A 27065-nucleotide genomic window follows, 5' to 3' on the forward strand; every position below is an offset into this window, starting at 1 on the left:
ACTTGAAATCAAATCGTAGGACTTTGTGATAGAAGTGGTGGAGTTTCACTTCCACATGAAACGGCTCCAAAGTCTGGTGCTCCTTCCGTTACTTCTTTTTATATCGATATGTCACACAATACAACTGCTAGGGAGTCACTCTACAATTGTGCAACCATCCATTCATTGGACCAGAGTGACCACCTAGGCATGCTTTTATAGCACTACGGCCAAAACCAACTGATATAGCAAATGCTCTCAATACTCTGCTTCAGATTTTGCAAAAACAATAATGCCAAAAACTATGCCCACAAATTGTCTATAGTCTCTAAAGATCCCCTCCATCATCTACTAATTGCAAGAGTGTTTGTGAGACCAAAACGCATCACCAAATACTTGTAGAATATGAAGGACGTTCTAAAGTCAATGTTGTATACATCTCTACGAGTGATCCTAATATGGTGATAGCCACTTTTAAGACGATCCCACTGAAACAAGTAGAACATTGCAATCTATCAAGCATATCATCGAGATCCATAAGCTGTTGAACGCTATTGAAGTTTTTCTTCAAACATATCGTTGAATTTTCTTTGGTAGACTATAGTAGTATCTATCCATTTGTTCCTTTAAAGGCATTTTCTTGAAAGAAGCAACCGGTAGGAAATTATCACAATATCTTTGGTGATAAGTATAAAGGGTATTTTCCTCTTTAATCCGAAGGTGGTTCCATGTCATCAAAACATCGGACTCAAACTGGGGAGTCAACCAAGTAGATGAGAACAGCGTTTTGAACTTGACCTAGCCTGGTTTGAGGCTATTATGAGTATCCTTGTGGCCCAAAAAAGTGAAACCTTATGCTTTGACACTGTCCTTGACTTTGTTCTTGCTCTTTCTGCATTCCAAATTTTCATACGTTGGTTCTCAAATCAAGTGATTCCTCTTTGTACCAAAAATGGTTTCAAAGGTGTAAGAGTCATCATCGGAGTCATTAGAAGATGGAGTATTTGCATCTAAAGGATGAGATTTCTTGTGGTTCTCTCTTAATTTACTTTTTCGATACTTTTGTTGCCTCGCCTTCTGTCTTTCTTCCTCACTAGAAGTGGAACAAGAAGAAGAAGGAGAACCGAAGTTGTGAACACATCGGCGGTGTTTCCTTTTTGACCCCTTCCTTGCCCAATCCTCAAAAGTTGACTATCAGCCAAGATAGTCAGTTAAAGACTAATAGTTTGTCCTTGCAAGAGTGTTTCCTATACTTCATGATCTTATTGATCTTTTGCTCTATGGCTAGATCAATTTTCTCTGATGTCAAAAGAGAAGTTTTCATACATATTTTGGCTTTGCTTTCACTTTGTCATACTTAGGATTCTTGGAATACTACATGAGGCGCTTAGTACAAGTACTAACTTGCAATATTCATCAAATTTGTGAAAACTATGGATCCTTGATCAAAGATTCTTCAAGTTGATCATCGAACTTCTTGAAACCAATTAATCCTTGTTTGAATCTCCGTTGTCGCTCGGTTCATCCTGCAAATTTATCGGTGGGATGAATTTTTATTCCTAATTGACTTCTCTATTAGAATCCATAACCTGTGCTACACAAAGTTGGATTGGATCTTCCATTGAAGAATCGATTGATGCTCTAATACCACTCTAATCGGCTTGGTACTGATAAGGCTATAATCTCAAAACAACCCATGAAAAGAACTAAAAACTTAAACACTTTAAATTGAAACCAAAGAGTAGCCGTGACATGAAGTGGCAGAATTCCACTTCCAAATGTATTGGCCCCCAAGTCTGGCATTCCTTTTGTTACTTTTTTTAATATTGATAAATCACATTGTACAACTGTCAAGGAGTCACACTACAACCATGCACTGATGTGCCAAGAGCGACCCCTATTTTTATAGTCACTAAAGCCAAACGAAATCGATACAAAAATCTCGCACCCAAAGTTTTAACTACCAAAAAGCATGCCATGTTAGTGTTGTATGGCTACCACATAATCAGTGTAAAACCGTTGCATTTTCTGAGCGATCTACCACGTGTCACTCTCTGTCTTGTGTCGGATTGCCACATTATCAATTTTCTAATGATATCCATGATGGATCACATCACCAAGATGCAGGAGCGTCAACAAGAGATACTTCATGCAGGAAGGAGGTCAGTTCAAAAGACATAACAAATCTCACGTATCAGTTCAATCCCTTGCAACGTATTGCTTTGCTAGACTCCACACATACGCAAGGGCTATATAAGTGGTTCTTCATCCTTTGCCCCTTGGATGGGGTTGTTTCTCTCATAATTGTGCTTCAAGCATAGTCACAGGAGATGTAGGGATTTGTCATACACATAGTTTAGGTTTGCCTCTCCTACACATGCATATGATGCTAGGATACATGTTCTTTCAGGATGATCTAGGTTACATACCTTTCCTAGCTCGTGGAAGAAATCTTTGTGTTGGTCGACGAGATTGCGAGTTTTACAAACTCATACAAGGTGGTGCATTGTTTTCCCCCCTTCTCTTGGGTAAGTAGTTCCGATCACTCCATGAAGTAAGGACCCTAGTATGGTGCAACACTTGTCATACATCAAGCAAGCCATATCAAGAGTGCCCCCAGCGCGCAAATTGTCATTTTTTGTGGCAAAAGCTATCCATGAGGCCAAAAAATTCCCCAGACTTCATACCTTTTCAATGGATCAACAATTGGTTAGTAACAAATGTGCCATATGGTGAGCTACCAACCACAATGGGGGTCTTCCCTTGCAAGAGTGTTTCTTCTATTTCATGATTTCATTGATCTTTTGCTCCATGGCTAGATCAAATTCTTTCAATGTAGAAAGAGTTTAGGATTCTTGGAATGCTTCATGAGGTGCTTAGACAAGTATTAACTTGCAATTTTTTTCTCCCAAGTTGGTCATTTTGGCCTCTAGAGACATCATACGCGATGATGTCTACTTTGAGATTTTTGGCCCAAACTTGACCTGTAGGATCCCTAGGTGATGGATAACTCTCTAATCATCTCAGATTTTAATTTAGAGGTGGATTCATGTGGTTGGGGCCGTAGATTGTGTCCTAAGCCAATATTTTCTAATTTTTGGGTCCAAGTGGTCACAAGCTTGCTCAAAATGGTCCAAATTGATCATATGGCTTTTATACTATATGGTGAACATGCTTATGATGAAAAAGTTAAATTTGAGTGCGTGCGTCAAGTTTCACCTGGTTGGGAGCACTTTTGGTAGGTCTAAGGCCAATTTGTTGAGTTAGGCCTAGACTTTGTGTTGTTTGGGCATTGGACACCCGAACTAGCTCCAAACCCTATGAAATTGTGTGGGCTTCATGTTTACAGTATGCACAATGTGTTTGTGAATTCAATGTGAAGGTTTTGTTCTTGTGCAAAAGTTGGTTGTGAGACATCATATGTATATGATGTCTTCTTTGAGAAAAACTGAATTTGATGCTTTGGAGTGTCTTGTGCTTGTGTCCTAAGCCCTAATTGCTAGTTTTCAACTAAAAAAGTCAGATATTTAGGATAGAAACTTCCTCTTTGGCATTTCAGATTTCCTAATTTGGTGATGACTTTCGCAATGATTCTTCTTGAACTTGATCACCCAAGCTTGTAGATGCAATAGGGCACCTTTCCATGGCTTTGGTGTAGCCTTTGGCCTTACAAATACCATTTTTGGCGATTTGTTGCTCAAATTGCATCTATTTGTGAAAAGATGGTTGCAAACAGTTTTCCTTGATGCTTCACCATATTTTTTGGTTGTTGATGGCATGTGGATGATGCTCGTGAAGTTTCGTGGCAAACGGACATACTGTTTGGCCGTGAGAGCCAAATGACGCTTTGCATGTCCGATGCCTAGCTTGATGTTTTGACCTACTTCTAGTATTTTGACTATGGAGGAAATTACATGGGCTTGTAGATAACCTCGAGGAGCACCTACTCATGAAGTTTGGTGCCATTCTAACAACTTGTTCCAGATTGACTACTGCAGACTTCGAGAAGTTAGGGTTTTTCTTGCTGACCTAAACCAGCATTGGAGGGCATAAACATGCTCATCTAGCCTAGGGCTAATCCCCTTTTATGTTTTGTAGCCATCGGGTTAGTGGTTGTTACAATCCCATTTCAGTCTCTTCCCGTCGATGCCACATTATCGCTATTGTGGATTTTTCACGTTGAAGTTAGCTTAGAACAAGAAGAGCACATGGTAACGAGACTATCTCTCATGTCTGGCGTCGGTCGGTGTCCCGTGTGCATCGTATGAAGCCGTGGAAGATCTGCGTGCTCTAGGTCTCTCAAGTTCTCTCTAACTGTGAATATTGAAAATGCGGTAGTAAGTGGGCCCCATAATATCTTATATCGAGGGCCCAAAATGAGGTAGTAAGTGGGACCCAAAATTCTTATATCGGGGGTCCTTGGGCCACTTGCCACAAAATTTGACATGTGCTCCTATTTTGTAGCAAAATACACCTTAGGCTCGAAAATTTCTCCATTTGGACTCCATTTGTCCCATTTTTGAAAAATTTGCCATTTCATCCAAAACTGGTCGGATCGGGCTTTCTGCAACTTTTTCATAATTGCAACCCGACTTCACCATATGTTTCCCTTGACTTGTTGATCACTTGTATTTTTCTTTTGTCATTACGTCTCCATCTCAGTTGATTTTTTTATTTTTCTATTTTTTTCTCCAAGAAATTAACAAAAATAGGAAAAAATAACTAAATTAATCCAAAAAATATCAGTAAATCAAAATTAATAAACAATAACACAATAAGTTGTTATGTACACTCATTTATAATATTTTTGGTTGGATTGCTCTATTTTTCTCATTTTTTGTATAAAAACTATTATTTTTTACATATATATATACACGCAAACACCTAGAGGCTCATTTTTGGCATTTGTCCTCATACCCCTGTAGAATCACATTAGATAAGGCCATATATACTTGGGTTCACCAAAAAGTTCTGCAATCAAACGCAACAAAGCCCAAAAACAGAGAAAGTAGTGCCTTGTTTTGTACTTTTAAGTCTATTGGATTCTCATTGAGAATGCCTGCCCCCTCCCTAGCCGGAATCCCCTTGGACAACGGTGTATCACCCTAGAGTATGTGTTGTGCATGGACATCTATGTGTGCTAATGTAGGCCATGTACTGCGGCCCTATATGCATACTCGGTCAATGCATGGGAAAAGTTAATGCTTTGCGAGAGGAGGGTAGAAGAAATTCGCTTATTGGTATTTGATGTTGAGGTTTCCTAACATTATAGTACCAATAGTAGAGCAGTGAAATAATAATCTTTCTAATCTTGCCGCTCATTGTTTGATTGACAATGGGCACCTTTGTATTTCTGGTCCGTGTTGCAGCTTGTGGTGACATTCTTGTTTGAATCCAAGATTCACATATGTTGTTTGTGTTGGCCTTTGTTTATCCAAAATTGAGTTGGCTTTTTTTTAAAGTTGGCCCTGATTTCTTGAGTACCCAAATCTGCTTCACATTTTGTCGTGGTTTAGATGGATTTGGTTTTGGCTGGATCTGAGGGGTTTGTACTAAAGGGAGTTCCTTGTTGTGTTGCTTTAGAATGCAGATATGCACTTGATTACCTTGTGCAACAATAAACTTCTTCGGCTGGGTTTGTTCCCGGGGCTTAGAGGTAGCTTTAAGCTTGGTTTGTTGTAATTGTGCAACCTCTCCCTTCTTAACCCAGACTTGTTTAGGTACTGTTAGTGACTGAATTGGTGGTTGTTGTTTTTCCCAAGCTCTTTAAGAGAAGAACAAGGTGCTAGAGAAACTCACCAAATAGATGTCAATCATGCCCCAATGTATGTAGAACCACAAGATCTAAAAGGATGTTGTCCGCGGAAACCAACTCCCAAGCTGGATCCACATCCTCTTTTCAACAGAGAACATCCGGATCTGGATAATTTCCGCAAATCTCTAACAATCATTACCTTTGCAACTTGATCACCCAAGATAGACGAATCCAATACTATATACTTGTGGAACCTGGACCCAAATCTGGGAGAATAATAAATACCATCATCCCATTGAGAAAATGAAATTCCATGACTAATTGTAATTGGCTCCTAGCCCAAGAAGGACTAATATCCACTTGTACAAAATTTTATGTCAGTCTAGGGATAAAGAAATAGGACACAGTAAATGGAATAGCATTCAGGGATCCAATCTGGAAGGAAAACATAGGATTTCCTACTCTGATGCATTGGGAAGAGAAACCATCACACCAAAAATCCAAAAGACCAAGCAACCACCAAAGTGGCTCAAGAAAGCATCCGCTATTGTATTGTGGGAAAAAGTACACCATACAAAAGTGAAAAGACACAGGCAAGGAATCCAAGGATGAAAAGACTCCATGGTACTCTAGTAAATGGAACACCAAAATTCAACTGAAGATAATAACGTGAAATCCCCCTTTGAAAAATAAGTATTGTCAAAGGTGTGGTCTGAGATAGCTTTGTCTCAACTCTACGTCAAAATAGAGCAACCATTTTCATTGGAAGGTCCAAAGTCTCACCTGCACAACTTGAGATAAAACCACTTCCTCTGTGATAGACATTAGGCTAGATGTCTCCACTAACTGCTGACACAACGTGCAAACTTGTCATATAGATCTCAATAAATCTATGTCGGATATCAAGAATACTTCCCATAAGAGATTGAAAACCTATCCGTTAAATACTAACGACAAGCTCACAAAAGTGCATAGGAGTGAACAAATCTATTGGGCCACACTACTCTTATTAAAGAGAGAACATGGAGATAGGGGTTGTCCATACCTCAACAAAGGTGTAAAGGTGGTACAAAATAAAAAATCTACAACCTAGTACAAAGGTGTAGCTGAGCCATCAACTTGCTACCCCTCCTTGGAGCAAAAGTCTACATGTGTCTGTGCAAGACAAGGTTGGAAGTCCAAATCAACCTACATAAAGCTTCCACAGGGATAAAACTACAAATAACTCCAAGTTAAAAGTGCAATCGCAGAAGACACAGCAAATAAGCCAATACATCTCCTCAAAGAAAACACAATCATAGGAATCCACTCCATAAGTGTTAAAAAGAAGATCCCACTATTGTCTAAACACACGCCTCTCAAAAGAAGAAATCCAAAAAAAAATGTATCCCCTCCTAGATCCGATAGCCACAAGCTTGCTCCCCTTGTGGGAAGAAACGACAACAAACCTCCATCAAGAAAAACCAAAGCAATCCAAGAATGCTCCACATCCTGAATCCTCCATGGGCCTCCCCTCAGTGAAGAGAGGTTGAGGTTGAGATGGGTAGAAGATAAGAAAAAAATAGACGAGGGTCCATAGCCTCAACATACCCATATAAACCCCAAATCAGAGAAAAGTTAGGAAAACACAACAAGATTTCTCTCTCTTCATCAAGTCCAATATGGCACTAGATCAACCTACACCAAATATCCAAGGTGATCGAAACACCAAGGCCTTGATACCATGTCAGAATAGATAGCGAAAGAAAAAAATAGACGAGGGTCCATAGCCTCAACATACCCATATAAACCCCAAATCAGAGAAAAGTTAGGAAAACACAACAAGATTTCTCTCTCTTAATCAAGTCCAATATGGCACTAGATCAACCTACACCAAATATCCAAGGTGATCAAAACACCAAGGCCTTGATACCATGTCAGAATAGATAGCGAAAGATGCAATGGACATGGATTGACCTCAAATCTAGTGGACACCATGACTCCAATTTGTCTTGACTTTGAAAAAATCCTCTGACACTAGAGAACACCTGCAATGCCACATTCATATACAAGGCAACTGTGAAGAAGAGAGCTCACTCAACTAGAAAGAGATAGGATAGCTGAAAGAGAGAGAGAGAGAGAGAGAGAGAGAGAGAGAGAGATTTGGGAAGGCTCTCCATGATGATACAAAACTGCATATACAAGTGTCCAAGGGTGGTCCATCATAAATCTATTATGCCCTCTATGGATAGACCCCCAAATACACACAAATTCTACTCCTACTACCATCTGCTCTTGCACAAAAGACCATTGGCTCTACCTCATGATATGCAACAACCCCAAGCATCCTGACAGAACAAGATGCACCTCACGGGAGCTATCTAGAATGATCGAGAAGAGAGAAAGACAAAATATACCAAGACCATCATGTGATGTTTCCCTCAATGCGTCATTAAGTCTTTATTGTGCATGGAACCACCATTGGGTTGGTGCCTTCCATCTACGATCGCTAGGATACTGCTAACCTGACACGAAAAATGCACCATCATTGAGTGAGTGCCCTCCATTTGAGATTGTTAGGATACCACTACCCTAAAAGGGCCACGAAGGAAAGCCTCTAGGCTGCCCCGAGCAGTGGTGCTAAATTGAAGATGAAGCCTACAAGAAACACTAGGGAGAGACCTACAAAAATGCAAATCCATCCCTCCTCTACATAGCTCGCTACTATTGTGGCCTAGGACAACCACTACGGGTGCCCTTTTGGGCTGCACACTGCACCTGAGAGGCACCCTCATGCTCCCTATATAGTGTCATAGGCTAGATGCCCGATCCACATATCAGTCCCCATGAACTAATAAATATGAGAAAAGGTGGGAACATGTGGAGAGGGCCTCGGTAGCATTTAGAAGCACCCAAAATACAGGAGAAAAATCCATGGACAAAACCAAAACCCTGAGAACCCCACTCTAACAAGAATCTCCTTAACTCGAATGAGTCACAAGTTCCAACACCAACGTATGTACTCTCGAGGGCTACAATCAAGCATGTGGGTATATCTTAGAATAGTTGAGGTCTCTAAAACTCTTCCCACCAAGAAATACTGTACATTATCTTCTGGGTATTTTGGTTCCAAAGCCTGGTGAAGATAAGTGCAGAGTCCTATAAGTTGGAGCTACCCTCACACCTTAGCATTCATAAGTGTTCCACGATAGCCATTCAAACGACTGCTTGGGGCAAGATGAACAAGCTATTTCACTTAAGGAGATTTCTATCTTGGAGGATACTACTTGATATGTTCCACTTGAACTTGAGTTGATTCGTGACCAAGAGTAAAGTGTTTTATTGGACCTCTTATTTAGAGCCTAATTAAATGAAAACATAGATCAATTAGTTACAACTTGGTATCTAGTGAGATACTTGAGGAGTCAATTCCCCTATTCATCAACCAAGGAAATCATTGATGTTCTTACTTTCAAGCAAGGCAAAGAGTGTCTGCCTTGTAGATTTGGCTAACGGTTGTGCAATTTACATTGATTACCCTACTGCACGTAGTGTTGCAAGACACCTTGGCATATACAAAACATTGACCTTGGTATGTAGGTACTTCTATTGGGCACACATGAAAGCTTTTGTTGAGAGCTATGTGTGGGATTGTGTGTAGTACACACTTCATCATGCTCAATGTGAGAAAATGTGTAGGGTTCTTTAATCTATTGCAAATTCTTAATGGAAAGTGGAGTAGCCATGCTCTGGAGTTTGTAATAAGTTCATGCTGCCATAAGGGTTGATCGTAGCCACTTGATACCCATGGAAATATTCATACCTACTAGAACCATAGTGAAGAGTCACGCATAAGCTTAACTTTTTGTAGAGTACTTGCATTATCTCAATATTTTTTCATGAGGCATTTGACAGTCATCGTGAAACAGACTCGGGGGGATCACTACATATAAAATGTGTATATCGTGTGCGTAAAAGGACTATTTCTAGAACTCCATATCTTTAAATTTTTGAAAAATAAAACACACCCTTTTCTTATTCAATCTATATATTTTTCCAATTCCATGTTATGGTACCCTTCTATATGTGAAAATGTGAGAAAAAAAGAAATTTAATACCCCCTTCTGTTGCACTCATGTGATAGTCACATAATTATTAAGTGAACACCCCCACCTACCTTTTTATTTCCCAAAAATGGCTTTTTCATGATTGAAAATATAGTCATCCATGTCATCCTCGAAGCATCTTGAGATTGTTGGATAGATAAAATACATAGTCAACCATTGAAGGTTACAAGCATGTCTTTATTTATCAAAGTAATTTGGAAAACTATCTCCTATATTGTCTCATAGCAACTCTACACATGTGAATAGGGGTGATAGTTCGTACAACTCCCAAGGGTCCTTTGCTCTCACACTCTGCATCTAGATGCTCTGCAGAGTGAGGCCCCAAGGGCTCTTATAAAATTACAAGGGTTGCCCAAAAGCAGAACCCCAATAGCACTTTACCCTAAAATAATTAACCCGAAAAGCATCTAGTCACAAAAGCCAATGTAGAAACTATCAAAAGCTGCCAGCATAAAATGTGGAATATTTGTTCAGACTACCACATAGCACAACCAACACAAAACATTGTAAAATCCGTATAGTGCTACCACATCAGCATTCATACGATCTGCCACGTAAGCATATAAGTGCGATTTACAAAAATCAGCCTCAAAGTTCAAGCTTTTGGTTTTAGGGTTTTAGGCCCCTCGATCGGTGCTCCATAAGCTGGGTGGTAGCTTAGATTGAAATCCCGTCCTTTTCTTTTAGACCCTACGCCCAAAACTTCTGTAAGTTCTTTCGGAGATCAGTTTCTCCTTGTCCTCTCGGTCACTTTCCTTCCAATTGGGCATGCCACACCATCACTTTGTGACATTGATTATGAGCCAAAATCACTCATTCTGGCTATATTCAAGGTCTTAAGTTGTAATCCATAGATGATCATCTACGTGCTGACGATTGCAATAGGATTGTGCAAGATTTTTTGCTTACGAGCATAGGCAATCTCGAGGGCTGCAAGCAAGCATGTGGGTATATCTTAAAATAATCTGAAACTCTTTCCATCAAGATGTATTGTGCATTATCTTTTGGGCTTTGTGGACCGTTCCAAAACTTGGTGAAGATAAGTGCGGAGTCCTATAAGCTTGAGCTATCCTCATATCTTACCATTCATCCATTGTTCCATAGTAGCCATTCAAAAGAAGTTTTGGGGCAAGATGAGCACACTGTTCCTCTTAGAAAACTTGCTAACATGGAGGATACTACTTGATATGTTCCTCTTGAACTTGAGTTGATCCTTGACCAAAGAATAAATCGCCTTGTTGAGCCTCTTATTCAAAGGCTAATCAAGTGAAAACATAGATCAAAGTTAGTTGCAACTTGGAAGTCGGTGAGATAGTTCAGGAGTCAATTCCCCGGTTCATCACAAAAGAAATCGTTGATGGTCTTACTTTCAAGCAAGGCAAAGTGTATGCACCCTATAGATTTTGCTGGCTATTTTGAAATTTTACTTGTCTTATTGCCGCGTAGTGCAAGACACTTTGTCATATGCAAAACTTGGTAAGCAGGTACTACTATCGGCCACACGTGAAAGCTTTTGTTGAGAGCTAGGTGTGGGATTGTGCTTAGTACGTGCTTCATAATGCTAAATGCAAGAAATGCACAGGATTATATAATCTATTGCAAATTGTTTATGGAAATTAGAGAGGCGTTGCAATGGAGTTTGTAATAAGACTAGCCCGTACTCTTAGAGGTTGTGGTGCCATAAGGTTTGATTGTGGCCAGTTGAAAATATATCCAAAAGACTTCGTCAAAACTGAAAGTGACAACTACTGTTGATCTTCCTCTATTTGAGATACCTCCTAAGAGAATATCTCCCCATTCTGACAGTGAATAGGGAACATACATTCAACAAAAAAGTACACACATCAATACTAAGAATGCACCTAATACAACAAGATCAAGAGATACTTTCCCAAGGTCTGCAAGAGAATAACAAGGTGGTAGAGAAAGTCACCAAATAGACGTCAATCATGCCCGATGTACGTGGAACCACAATATCTGAAAGGAAGGAGTACTAAAACTGACTCTCAAGCTGCCCCACATCCTCCTTTGAACAAAGAACATCCAGACCTGGATAATTATCATAAGTCTCCAATAGTCTCTACCTCTTCAAGTGGATCAGCCAAGATAGATGACTCCGATACTATATACATGTGGAACCTGGAGCCAAATCTGGAAGAATCATAAAGAACATCATCCCATTGAGAAAAGAAACTCCATGGCTAATTGCAATTGGCTCGTCACCCAAGAAGTACTACTATCAACTACGAAATTCCATGTCACTCTATGGATAAAGAAATAGGACACACTAAGGGGAACAGCCTCCAGGGATCCAATCTGGAAGAAAAACATCCGTCATCGAAAGTACACCATACAAAAGTCACAAGAAGCAGGCAAGGAAACCAAGGACGAGAAGACATTGAGCAAGGTACTCCACTGAACGGAACACCAGAAGTCAACCAGAGATAATAACGTGGAATCTCCCTCTGAAAAAGGGCTATCCTCAAAATTACGCTCTGAGATAACTCTCAACCCTACATAAGAATAGAGCAACCGCTATCAGTGGAAGCTCCAAAGCTAGAAGCTCCAATTGAAGCCGTGAGTCCCCCCTTTTAAAGATAGGAAGTCCTCCTTCTCTTCAATCATGGAAAGAGAGAATAAGTACCACCAGAAAGAAATCTGAGACAACCAAGAATAAAACCACTTCCTCTATAATTGAATTGGAAAATCTAAGTCTGGTAAACTCGAGACCCAAAGAGGATCACACCGTCGGTGAACTTTATCTTCTTAGAATAAAAGACTACAAGGGTCATCACCTGAGGGTTATGTTTGTCAGGTAAACCATCGCGTCCCACAAGCCCTATCTACTCAAGAAAACTTCCTAAGATCAAACCATATGTATGCCACTCCTCGGCATCTGTCAAGATAAAACTTGTAGGGACAATTCGATACAATATGCCAAACTCCATACAGACTCGGAAGAGCACATTTACTCTTCTTGTTGTAACTTTCTTCCTTCAAGATTCGATCAAAACTTGGAATCGCTTAGGGGTTTTCAACATGCCCTTGAAAATCGGAATGGGCTGCACCAACCCCAAGATTGGAGCTCTTCGAGGGGGATGCGCGAGAGAAGCCTCCACATGTTGCTGACTGTAGAAGTAGGCTAGTTGTCCCCACTAACTTCCGACACAGTGTGCAAACTTGTCATCTAGATCTCGACAGATCTATGTCGGATATCAAGAATACTGCCCACAAGAGATTGCAAACATGTGCGTCAAGTACATCCAAGGTGTCAGAAGAACCGACACCGAACATCCAAGGTGTTCGAGACTGATACTATGTCAGAAGAGGTAGCGAAAGATGCAATGAAGGCATGGACTGGCTTCAGAGCTAGGGGACAGAATGCCTCCAGTATAGCTTGACTCCAAAAAGGTCCTCTGACGCTAGAGAACAACATACAATGCCACAAGGCAACTGTGGAGAAGAGAGCTCACTGAACTAGAAAGAGACAAGATAGATAAAAGTGTGAGAGAGAGATCTGGGAAAGGCTCTCCATCCCGATACGAAGTTGCATATACAAGTGGAGAGAAATCCACCAGGCGTATAGGAGGCTACATGGCCATGGGCAAAGCCAAAACCCTGAGAACCTCTGCAAGAATCAAGAAGCACTCTGCATGATCTTTTGGGTATGGTGGACCGTTTCAAAAGCTGGTTGAGATCCTTGACCAGAGAGTAAATCGTCTGGTTGGGCCTCTTATTCAAAGGCTAATCAAGTGAAAACATAGATCAAAATCAGTTGTTGCAACTCGGAAGTTGGTGAGATAGTTGTTACCCCGGGTGTTAGTGTCTGATTGCATGTAGTGCAAGACATCTTGGCATACACAGAACTTTGACCTTGGTAAGCAAGTACTTCTATTGGCCACGCATGAAAGCTTTTGTTGAGAAAATCTCTGGGGCGCATACACTTTGTCTTGCTTGAAAGTAAGACGATCAATGATTTCCTTGGTGATGGGTAGGGGTGGAATTGTGCGGGGTGCACGCTTCATAATGCAAGAAATGCACAGGATTGTATAATGTATGATAAGAGCTGATTGTCTCCCCTAAGCTAATATGCTTACTATTGTCTAGCAGTAGGATATAAAAAAGTTTGGTACTGCATACTACTTTAAAGTATTCCAAAATATGACATATTAATCAAAATTTCTCAGGTAGAGCAGGATGCCCGGGATGTGGGCTCTTGTTTGAGGGGCTCCTTAGCATATCCCATCCTCTTGCATGCATTCCAAAAGCCTTAGGGAGTGGGCGCTTGCTCGATTTTTTGGACCTCTGCTATGGGTGGACTATGTGGCGATGCACTGTGCTTCCAAGATCACGCTTGATTCCCAGAGACCCCTAGGAGGAGGATTTCCGAGTCCATCCCTTTTTCAGGGAGCAGATTGGTGGTCGCCCTCCGACTCATGAGCTCCAAAATATATACCTCCTCATGATGAACAAGCACCATCCTGGCACAACTTGCTGGAAATAGCAATGCACGATGCAAGCATACATGTGGGATGTTGTGATGGCTCCCTTACTCCATGACAGAGATCGATCCTGCTGCAGGAAACACATGATTCCAGGAGAGCCAGAGCCAAATACGCGGGGCTGCTTGCTGCTCCATGGAATGGGCCCCAAGCCAAGGGTAAAAGCAACCAGGGCGGAGGGAATCCCAAGGACAGGAGTGGCAAGGCTACACAGACCTTCAAGCCCCGACGTACCACATACTGCAGCAACAGGAGCACATCATCATCGACAGGGAATTTACAGTTACGAGGAGATTGAAATGGGGGCCGCGCGAACGCGAGCCCCCGCTGCCACAAATTATGACGTGCACTCTCCCTCAGAGGGGAGATGCTAGGGTGCGGCCCGTCCGCAGTGCAATGAAGAGGCCGACCCTAGGCCATCGGCCTTGCTGATCACCGATAGACCCCGCCCAGGTAAGTATGCTTCTCCCTGCAACCCACGTCCCGTCTTATACCGATGCCCCTTGCCAGCAGCGCTTATGGGACAAATCAGCCCCACACTCCTCGCGTTCATGTACGATAGAGGAGTCGTCGAGCCAAAGGGATCATAGAGCGGCACACCAAACACCATGGTACCAGAAGTGGGACAACTGTCAGCACCAAATAATACATTAGAACATAGTTCATATTAATGTTGGAAAGCAGCTGTCATTATCCACCCACACATGATATAGATGACGCGAGCTCACAGTGTCACGTTAGTCTCTGAAAGTTCGATTTGACAATTCAAAACATTTCCAAATCATTCTTTAATTTTAATAGCAAAACCATAAGGTCCCTACTTCCCTATGGTTCCCAGCATAACTAACCATGAGGCCATCAACCTCCCCTTCGTTCAAATGACACCAGTTGTTCGTGAACCACCATCAGCTTCTATAAGAGTACTCCACAAGAATGTCCGATGAGGTCAAATAATCATCAACATTCCAAATTGAGTTAGTACCCAGAACTCTCGACCAAACCAGCAAGTCATTTAACCCCACTCCGATTCTGATTTGCAATCCCCACGGATTGCACATTAGCTTTAACTCTGTTCACCTTGACAATCTCTCCTTTGATGCGTTAGCGCTCCGATATGTACCACAGTGGTGCCACTACCCACATGAATGGAGTTGGAAGGGGGAGTTCTCACTTAATGCCCAATTTCACATATCCATGGAGTAATTTCGTACCACTTTGGTGCATTTCTAGGCCAGCTCTTTAGCTTCATTTCTATAGTTTTGTGCGCATTTAGCTTGATTTCTATCTGCAAAGACAGACCGTGTTTACAGCTCTATAATTCTTAAGCACTCTCTCAAATCAGGGTTGTGTGTATGAGTGCGCTTTGGTGAGATCCACCCTTAAACAAGACAAGACAGAGACTATAGCATGTGTGGGTGGGTGAGGAGCTACTAACCTCTTAAAGATAAAGGCAAAAAAAAATCAACATTGCTACTACTGACAATTCCAATGATGAAGACAACCATGTGGACTTAATCTATGACAACAATCACAGCACTTTGTGTATCAACCCTCTTTGTGTGTAGGGGAGGAGTGAGAGTCCCTCCACCTTCTCATGTTTAGGGGGAGGTTTGTGTTTTGTGTGCCTCACCCTTTATGCACTCAAATGTCTCTGAAAGTATAACATCTACACCTTTGGCAAAATTGAGCTTTTAATTATGCGGTTTGTGAAGTACTACGCCTTCATTCTTTGTAGTAAATATCAAAGACCTCAATAGATTTTAGTTTCTTGATGCATGTAGTCTGGGCAAAGCTATAATGAAAGATTCCTTTGGGGGGGGGGGGGCTCGGTTTCAAAAGATTGAACCCTCTAACCTATGTCAAGAATCACAATTGTTTGAAAGAAAATGTGCACAAGTCTGTTAAGGTTACATGGTTAGAAACTCCCTATGCTCATTTCTCTTAGCATTGATTTAGTAATTCTTGAATCTTGGACTAAGCTTACTAATTGTTAATGGAATTCTATATTGTATGTTTTGGTCCTTGGTTATTTTGGATCTAGTCTTGTTGGGTTGATTAACACTTTGACTGAGGTAGCTTTGCTATAGTGACACTTGAGATCTCACGTTGATGGTGTTTTATTTGAACTAATTGTATGATTAGCTAATTCTATGTTAATTGTTGAAGTTTTGTATTCCCCCCTTTTTTGACACTCTATGATCCTTGTTCCCTAGAAACTAGTTTGAGACTCTAAGATAGTCAGTCCCTCTCGGGTGGAATTCTGTTGAATTCAATCTGATTTTTAAGATGGGTATTGGTCATTTCGTCCAAATATGGTAACTAATTTTGAAACCTTAATTAGCTTTAGCTTTCCTTAGGCATAACTTCACCTTAGCACAGATTACATGTTTACCATGATTCTATAGAGGCATTTTGATAGATGCTGAAAAGTTAAGTGTGCCACATGTCACAAGCAGGTAATAGTGTCAGCGGCGGGTAATGGGCAAAGCGTGATGAAAGCGTATCTATTGCTTTTTGGCATGAGTGTATCTGTTGCTTTTGAGCATGAATAAAAGCCTAGGCAAAGGGACTAGAGCACGAATTCCTAGAGGAAGAGATTTTACTGCTTTCCAGCATGAATAAAAGCCTTGGTAAAGCGACCAGAGCACCAAAGCACGGCTTCTTGGAGCAAGAGAAGAGAACTAACAAAGTAGGACGATAAGCACGACCACAAGCAAGATGATAAGCACGACCACAAGCAGGATGATAAGCACCGACAACAAGCAGGATGATAAGCACCGACACAAGACGACCCAAGCAAAAGGTAGGCAAGTTTTGCAATTTCTTTTTACGTTGTATCAATAACCATATGTTTGGATTTGTCACTGCTTCTCTGCATCTTTGCGTCCCATAGAATCTGTATCTAATGCGTTTTGGCATGAGCTTATCTACTCATTTGAGCATGAATAAAAGCCCAGGCAGAGGGACCAAAGCATGACTTCCTAGAGCAAGAAAATTTTCATGCTTTTGAGTGTGACCAAAAGCCTAGGTAGAGTGACCAGAGCACAACTTCCTGGAGCAAGAGAAGAGAACTAAAGGAGCATGACGATAAGCACGACCACAAGTAGGACGATAAGCACCAGCACGAGGACGATCCCAACAGAAGGCAAGTAGTGTTTGTAATTTCTTTCAAGCTGTATCAATAACCATATGTTCTATTTTGTCACTACTATCTTCTCCACATCTTTGCATCCAATGAAATCACTTGCTACACATATTCTCCTATAAATGCTTTCCAAGAGCTTTGTCTATTGAGAAAACCATGAGATCCACGTAAGTGAAGCTGGTAACACTAGAGGGAATGGGACCTTTGAGGAGGTTTTGATAGAATTGGAAGTTGGGAAGCTGGTGTTGGGGCAAAGCCCCATGTGGCCGGTTAGGCCAGGTGCCAGCCCACTATACTTATTCATTATGTAATAATAGAATAAGGGGGCTCACATGTAGAGAGTGAGTTTTAGCCCCTACAAACACAAGTTCTCCTCTCTTCTCCGTTGCTGCACACACTCACACACGCTCTCGCTCGCACACTTCAACTGGTATCAGAGCTCAAGGATTGAGAGCACCATTGGAGCTTGGTAATATCTTCAGGAGGGAGATTGTTGATGATAGTTTCATCGATTACCACATAGTGCTCTTGGATAAGAGCGGGTGTTTTGGCATCATTTGAGCGGTTTTGCTCACTTGTTACATTGATCGCCATATTTGTTGACACTTCTCTTAGACAACTTATGCCAGCTTATGTTGTATTTTGACAGTACTTGGTGTATGAGATAGCAAGGCTTTGGCTATGGTCAGTTGATCGATTTGTGCTTGGTCTTGTCACAGGTTATTGCCATGGATTTGGCATGTACATCATTGTCAGGGTGTGTGATTTTCCATACAAAGTTTGATGGTTCAAACTTTGAGCATTGGAAAGCAGGTATGCATGATGCATTGACTCAGTTGGGCCAAGTGTTGCCACTACAAGGCATGGATGCTAGGCCAGAGTCTATGACTGACGATGAGTGGGAGGACTCGGATGAGCTTGCACGTTCGACGATCATGTTACACCTTGGTGAGTCTATCTATTGCATTGGTTTGGATGCATGTACAACTAGAGAGTTATGGCAAAGATTGTGCAATGCTTTTGGCACAAATGAGTCTAGAGAGATGCCTACATTCAAAGGACGATCTCACAGACATAGAGATGTTGTGTGTTGGCATTATGGTCATATAGGGCATGTACGTAGGTGTTGTTTTCGGTAGAGGAGACAGCACAGGGGACAACACAAGAGGGATGCTATCACTTTGGATGATGTGGGAGAAAATGTAGAGTATGTGGCTACGCATGACGGAGATGTCACCTTTGCTTCCATGTTTACTCTTGACTTTCTCATGTTGGTTGACGACACATTATCTTCGCATTGGATACTAGATGTGAGTGCTAGATTTCATGTCATGCCGAGTCGTGAGTGGTTTAGCACATATGCTAGTGGTATGCTTGGACATGTGTGTCTAGCTGATGGTTCAGTACATGACATAGTTGGTGCAGGAGATGGCAGACTATCGTTGTTGAGTGGTCCATCGTACATCTTGCGAGATGTACGCCATGTACCAGGTTTGACGTAGAGCTTGATCTCTGTGAATCAGTTATACGAGACAGCAGATGCCAAGTGTGTTGGACGAGCACAGTTTCAGATTGCATCATGGACAGCTAGTCATAGCTAGAGGTGCTAGTGTTGGCATGATTCATGCGATGCGAGTACGTCACGTACGAGACTGCACAATCTTCGTGAGTACACAGCCATGCAGAGAGACGAGGCATTTATCCTTTGTGGATAGGTTGCATGATGTTCCAGTTTGTGAGCATGTTGAGCCAATTGTACAGACAGTTGTGCAGCACGGCATTTCATTTGTGCATACGATGATGAATATGGATGGCTTAAGTGTTGAGGATTCAGCCATGATTCAGTCATTCATGGATATGCTTAGGCCAGATGCATGTGAGTTAGAACTAGGCATTGGTCTTGCCACACAGGGTCCAAGGCAGACAGATGCTCTTGGTGCGGATGTGACATGCGATGGACACGAGGATGGATTCCAGGGATCGGAGTTCAAGTGTCAGGGTGATTACCATGAGTGGAGTTCTAAGCCAAATTTGACTGAGATGGTCAAATTGGCAGATATTGCTAGGATTGCATCAACATTTGGGAGTCTCATGTACGAGATATTGCTAGGGTGCGGTGCGTCCGCAGTACAATGGAGAGGCCGACCCTAGGCCATCGGCCTTGTTGATCACCGATAGACCCGGCCCAGGTAAGTATGCTTCTCCCTGCAACCCACGTTTCGTCTTATACCGATGCCCCTTGCCAGCAGCGCTTATGGGATAAATCAGCTACACACTCCTCGCATTCATGTACGAATAAAACAAGGCTACACCTTCTTTTTCAGTCACAATAGAGGAGTTGTCGAGCCAAAGGGATCATAGAGCGGCACACCAAACACCATGGTACCAGAAGTGGGACAACTGTCAGCACCAAATAATACATTAGAACATAGTTCATATTAATGTTGGAAAGCAGCTGTCATTATCCACCCACACATGATATAGATGACGCAAGCTCACAGTGTCACGTTAGTCTCTGAAAGTTCGATTTGACAATTCAAAACATTTCTAAATCATTCTTTAATTTTAATAGCAAAACCATAAGGTCCCTACTTCCCTACTTCATTGTTTGTAGTAAATATCAAAGACCTCAATAGATTTCAGTTTCTTGATGCATGTAGTCTGTGCAAAGCTATAATGAAAGATTCCTTTGGGGGGGGGGGGGGGGGGGGGGGGGCTCGGTTTCAAAAAATTGAACCCTCTAACCTATGTCAAGAATCACAATTGTTTGAAAGAAAATGTGCACAAGTCTATTAAGGTTACATGGTTAGACTCAAGGCTCAGCAGGAGCTTGAGGTTGAAGGCTTTAATTTTCTCTACGACATTCTAATACAATTACTCACAATTGTGAATTTTGCGGGGAAAAAAAAGGCTACATGGTTAGAAACTCCCTATGCTCATTTCTCTTAGCATTGATTTAGTAATTCTTGAATCTTGGGCTAAGCTTACTAATTGTTAATGGAATTCTATATTGTATGTTTTGGTCCTTGGTTATTTTGGATCTAGTCTTGTTGGGTTGATTAACACTTTGACTAAGGTAGCTTTGCTATAGTGACACTTGAGATTTCACGTTGATGGTGTTTTATTTGGACTAATTGTATGATTAGCTAATTCTATGTTAATTGTTGAAGTTTTGTATTCCCCCTTTTTTGACACTCTATGATCCTTGTTGCCTAGAAACTAGTTTGAGACTCTAAGATAATCGGTCCCTCTCGGGTGGAATTATGTTGAATTCAATCTGATTTTTAAGATGGGTATTGGTCATTTCGTCCGAATATGGTAACTTATTTTGAAAACATAATTAGCTTTAGCTTTCCTTAGGCATAACTTCACCTTAGCACAGATTACATGTTTACCATGATTCTATAGAGGCATTTTGATAGATGCTGAAAAGTTAAGTGTGCCACATGTCACAAGCATGTAACAGTGTCAGCGGGTAATGGGCAAAGCGTGATGAAAGCATATCTATTGCTTTTTGGCATGAGTGTATTTGTTGCTTTTGAGCATGAATAAAAGCCCAGGCAAAGGGACTAGAGCACGAATTCCTAGAGGAAGAGATTTTACTGCTCGAGCATGAATAAAAGCCTTGGTAAAACGACTAGAGCACCAAAGCACGGCTTCTTGGAGCAAGAGAAGAGAACTAACAAAGTAGGACGATAAGCACGACCACAAGCAAGGTGATAAGCACGACCACAAGCAGGATGATAAGCACCGACACAAGACGACCCAAGCAAAAGGTAGGCAATTTTTGCAATTCCTTTCACGCTGTATAATTAACCATACGTCCGGATTTGTCACTGCTTCTTTGCATCTTTGTGTCCCATAGAATCCGTATCTAATGCTTTTTGGCATGAGCTTATCTACTGCTTTTGAGCATGAATAAAAGCCCAGGCAAAGGGACCAAAGCATGACTTCCTAGAGCAAGAAAATTTTCATGCTTTTGAGTGTGACCAAAAGCCTAGGTAGAGTGATGAGAGCACAATTTCCTGGAGCAAGAGAAGAGAACTAAAGGAGCATGACGATAAGCACGACCACAAGTAGGACGATAAGCACCAACATGAGGACGATCCCAGCAGAAGGCAAGTAGTTTTTGTAATTTCTTTCAAGCTATATCAATAACCATATGTTCTGATTCGTCACTACTATCTTCTCCGCATCTTTGCATCCAATGAAATCACTTGCTGCACATATGCTCCTATAAATGCTTTCCAAGAGGTTTGTCTATTGAGAAAACCATAGGATCCACGTAAGTGAAGCTATTGGCAACACTAGAGGGAAAGGGACCTTTGAGGAGGTTTTGATAGAATTGGAAGCTGGGAAGCTGGTGTTGGGGTAAAGCCCCATGTGGCTGGTTAGGCCAGGTGCCTGCCCACTATACTTATTCATTATGTACATATTAGAATAAGGGGGCTCACATGTAGAGAGTGAGTTTTAGCCCCTGCAAACACAAGGTCTCCTCTCTTCTCCATTGCTCCACACACTCACACACACTCTCGCTCGCACACTTCAATTGGTATCATAGCTCAAGGATTGGGAGCACCATTGGAGCTTGGTGGGAAAGCAGACAGAGAAGCAACAAAAACTGCAACACATTTTTGCAGATCTGTTTTAGCCTATAAAACTTCTTCATTCAAGCCGATTCTACCCGATCCTGACCGATTTTTTGTCCTCTTCAACTTTGCAGAAGAAAGTTTTCTCAAAATCATCACCAATTTTGAGATACGTCACTCAGACTTCTTGCACGTCTAGGGTACACAATAGCAGATTTTTACAGATCTGTTTCGACCTGTAAAAACATCACATTTCAGGTCCATTCCCATTACTCCCAACCGTTTATGCGTGGTCTAAAACTTTGCAAAAGGAAGTTTCTGCAAATTCTGAACGGTTAAATAGATATGGGCTGAAAGTAGGCTGCAGGGTATTAAAAAACTTGAAGATTATGTATGCCTATTGTGATGATTTCCTACATTCGAAAAGCTCGGATTGAGCTTTGTCATTCTCTTGTTTTTGCGCATTGATGTTTTGATCTCAGTGAAGAGAGTGTGGGTTGATATTTTTACCACATTTATGGGCACATTGAGAACACTTCGTGGATGTATGCATTCATGTGGACTCTCATGTTCGAGAGTGGATTCATCACAGGTTATGTGCATTGACTTATGCGATTGAGCAAATTTCAAGAAGTGTGGTGCACAGATTTGCAGAGAGATTTGCAAGCTTTTTAGCATGATTGTGGTTTTAGCTGATTTGGATGCTCTTCATACACATTTGGTACATGCTTGATGCTCGTTTATATTGCCATGTGGATGCACATGATATGCGCTTTTCGGTGGATGATATTCTTCGCCTTGCAATGGCATATGTGGGCTGATTTTCAGTTGTTTGAACATCAATTTGTGCCACATTTTGGTTGTTTTGCATCCAAGTTTATGCTAGTGTATGCCTCGCTTATAGAGTGCGGTTGATGCACTTTGTGTTTTGGATTACAAGATTGTTTTCCAAGTTTAGGGAGTTCAGAATTTGGGGCAGCTCATTTATGCTTGAGTGCGGATTTTGCGCATGGTTTTGAGCATGTTTAGTGCATGTATGGTTAGATAGCCAAATACTGCCAAAACTCTGCCGGATTTTTCTTGCAAGTTTATTTGTTTATGCGCATGGTTTGCAACCATGTTTTGATTGCATTTGGCACTCAGTGGTTGCTTTGCCATAGTGTTTTGGCATCGCATTGTTATAGTGTTTTTGCTCACTGGATTATGTCATTTGACATACATGTGGTAATCTCTTCAGGAGGGAGATTGTTGATGATAGTTTCATTGATTACCACATAGTGCTCTTGGATTAGAGCGGGTGTTTTGGCATCATTTGAGCGGTTTTGCTCACTTGTTACATTGATCGCCATATTTGTTGACACTTCTCTTAGACAGCTTATGCTAGCTTATGTTGTATTTTGACAGTACTTGGTGTATGAGATGGCAAGGCTTTGGCTATTGTTAGTTGATCGATTTGTGCTTGGTCTTGTCACAAGTTATCGCCATGGATTTGGCATGTACATCATTGGCAGGGTTTGTGATTTTCCATACAAAGTTTGATGGTGTTAATCCTCACGGCTCACGGACACCCTATCACCTATGAGACGGACGTTGTAACCTACGGCAGACATTGTATTATTTATTTGGTAGAGTCAGGTACCGGGCTTGTCGGTCCAATAGGAAAAGGGTAAGAGTGATCCCCGATGAGAGGCGCACTCTAACTGGAACATTCAAGGGATTAGTTGGCTAAGCATGGGCGCCCAAGTGTGAATGGGGCGAGCTCATATAAAAGTCAACTAAACCTAAAATCCACTCATTCTCTCATTTGTGCAATTGAAGAGTGCTCTTGCTCCATCTCCTTCTTCTTCTTCTTCATCTCTTTGTGTGTGTGAGAGAGAGAGAGAGTGAGAGAGGGAGAGAGAGGGAGTGTGTAGGCGATCAAGCATTACGAAGGCACGACGGCGGTGAAGCGGTTGAGCGCGGCGTAGCGGTGTCTCCTTCTTCTTCGCGGCGAGGAATCCTCCACGAAGCAAGCGTAGAGCGGTGAGTGACACCATCGCCTTCTTTGAGCTTACTAGTTTAAGCTTGTTGTGTGCTTGAAGCCATTTGTGGCTCACACACGGTGTATCGGCAAGTTCCTTGCATTGACACGTGCGACATACGCGCACATTTTTGGCGCCGTTGCCGGGGAGTGCCATACATTAAGCTCGAGTAGCACTCTGTGCTTCTCCGTGGTGCAATTTCTATTGTAGGAAAGGTAGGGAAAGAGTGTGTGTGTGTGTGTTGAAAAGAGGGATTTCGTGCTATACTGTGTGTTTTTTTTGTTAATGGAGTTTTCAAAGGTTCTGTGTTTATTCTCTGTGTAGTAAGGTAGTTAGTTTTCTTTGTTAATAGAGATTTCAAAGGTTCTGTGTTTATTCTCTGTGTATTAAGGTAGTTAGTTTTCTGTGTACAGTAAGTAAGAAGTAGATTAGTAAGAGTTAATAGAGTGTGTTAGTGTGTAAGAGTAGGTGTATTAGTTAGAAGTAGGTAGAGAGAGTGTGTGTGTGCTCTCGTGCAGGCCGCGGCGGCCTTATCCTTTTTTTTTTTTAATTATAAAATTTTTAAAGGTAGGACCGGGATCGGGAATATCTCCCAAACGTAGCTAAAAATCAATTTTTTGAGGACCAACGGAACGTTAGATGCTCAAAAATTGTGTTGTAAAGCACACAGCGACCCTTTAAGTGATATGCTCGTTTCGAGCTATCACACACTTCAATCAAAAAAATCAAACATTAAAAAAACATTCAAAAAACATCAAAAACAAGAAAAAATCAAGTAGAAAATGGGGTGCAAAACACCCACAAAACAAAGCAAGTAACCTTTGAGGGTACTTGCCGACACTTGTAGGGCACCCAAAGCACATGTATCTACGCTCTGGTCGTGTGCTAGAGTCCGAACAACTAGCTAGTGCTTCGATTTACGGGGGTACTCACTATCCTTCCACGCTAGTGTCTACGCTCTCGGCGGGGACCCAAGGTAGTGCAACCCAAGACCCAAATATAGCGGCTAGTGACTCTTCCTCTGACTACGATATTATGGAAGAGCATCTTACACAAAGCCCCGGGGGAACAAATGAAACCGTATCTAGCTGGGCCCAACAACCTGGAACTAGTGTTTTTAGCCGTTTGATGGAAACTTTTAGTAGAGCTACGCGCTCTGAACCTACGGCTAGTGAAGTAAACGAAGGGGGTGGGGAAGTAGAATCACCATTCACATCTCCTGTAGACCCCACACTCCCTCAGAGTGTCCACGTGGACATTCTACCTACCTCATTCAATGAGGGCCCTACCGAGCTACCACCTTCCAAAGTCGCCTCTAAGGTAGCGGTGACTAAAAGTCAAAACACGGGAAGCAATAGTGCATCCACCTCACGGCAACCCTCTAGTACACCAAGTTTGGACGGGGTATTTCTCAATGAAAATTGGGAATATGACCTACACACGGAGACTTTGACCGACCTATACATGGGCTACACATACCATGTGGGTTGGTTAGAAGTTGTACAATCCACATCTAGTGCCACTAGTCTAGAGGAACAACAACACATGATCTGCAATGTCATCCATAGGATTATCCAGTCCGAGAGGCCAAATCGAGGAATAAACATACCTTCGACGGGTCCTATGCGATTTTTAGACACGGCCAAAGGGAAACAACCCACTCTATCACAAATGGAGACTCCCCCAGTGAGTCCCATCGATCCCCCATATGTTGTTTCGCCAGTGGTCTCAATGCAATCTGAGCCCACAAGTGATAGCTTTACTTTTCCAAGTCTAGCTCATCTTTCCCTGGATGACACCACGGATACCATGCCTACCCCAATGATGGGCATGCCAAGAAACACACCATGGACCTCGTTTGTTAGTAAAGCACCGCTACATGGTAGCGCAATGCCTGCAATAGTACCTACAAGTGCGTACCAATCGTATGCACCTATGGGTCCACGTACTCATGTAGTCCCTACCCCTCCCATTGTTTCAACTACCTATGCTCCACAACCACAATACACAAGTTCTTATTTCCATGGGACTATACCGGCTAGCATTAGCATGTCACATCCGACGTCTGCTATGCCTAGGGCCACCCATATGAACTATGGACCACCACATGGCACAACATTGTACCCAACGTGGAACCCAAGGGCTTCCTATGCGCCAAGCCCAATGCCAATACCTACTCCACATGTAGTCTCTGGAGCGCCTTCACCCACGGTGCCTGCTCACTTAGGTGACTTGGCAACATTGCTTAAGCTATTGGTCGATCTATTGTTGAGAATATGCGTAACACGCCTGATAGAGAGCCTAGAAGTAAGGCAGTACAAATAGCCAAGCTCACACAAAAATTTAGTGGAGACGGGGATGTGAGAAAGCATATCGAAGTGTTTGAACAAATATGCGATTCTCTAGGAGAACACAATGACCTACATAAGAGCAATGCTTTCAGCCTAACCTTAAGTGGAAAGGCTGGGGATTGGTATAGAACCCTAAGGGTGGAAGAAAAAACGATTTACCCTACTCTTAGGAGACTGTTCTTAAAAGAATACATACGAGAGGGAGTGCTTTGGGGTGTAGCCTCTCAGCTCCAGAAAGCCCAACGAGAGGAAGGAGAGTCGGTGAGAGACTTTATAAGTCGCTTGAAGCATTTGAATTCTCGTTGTAATCCAAATGAGCACTTCAACAATAACCAATTGCTTGATAGATTCATTAGGGGATTACGACATGAGGATATCTACAATGGCCTAGTCATTAGAGGTATCACCACTTGGGAAGCAGTCACCACCAATGCAATCCAATTGGAGGATAATTTAATGATTCAAGGAGAAAGAGTGTCTGTTGAGCCTAAATCTATTAGCTCGCAAGCATTAGGGCATCAGCCAATGACCCTAAAGCCTATTGCTAAGGAGCCAAAGATATCTGAGATGACTTTAGCAGATCTCACCAAGGCTATTCAAGAGAGTCTTAGAGACAA

The 27065-nt window shown here is 42.0% G+C and overlaps 1 non-coding gene across 1 annotated transcript; it reads right to left on the bottom strand.

Moving 5' to 3' along the window:
- Positions 1–14641: 14641 nt before the first annotated feature.
- On the bottom strand, positions 14642–14803 carry LOC147438454 (U1 spliceosomal RNA). Its single transcript, XR_015184689.1, has one exon. It is a non-coding gene; the product is annotated as a U1 spliceosomal RNA (small nuclear RNA).
- Positions 14804–27065: the final 12262 nt, after the last annotated feature.

This window comes from Adiantum capillus-veneris, chromosome 16 (assembly GCF_014529385.1).
Source record: "Adiantum capillus-veneris isolate H3 chromosome 16, ASM1452938v2, whole genome shotgun sequence".
Classification (NCBI taxonomy): Eukaryota; Viridiplantae; Streptophyta; class Polypodiopsida; order Polypodiales; family Pteridaceae; genus Adiantum; species Adiantum capillus-veneris.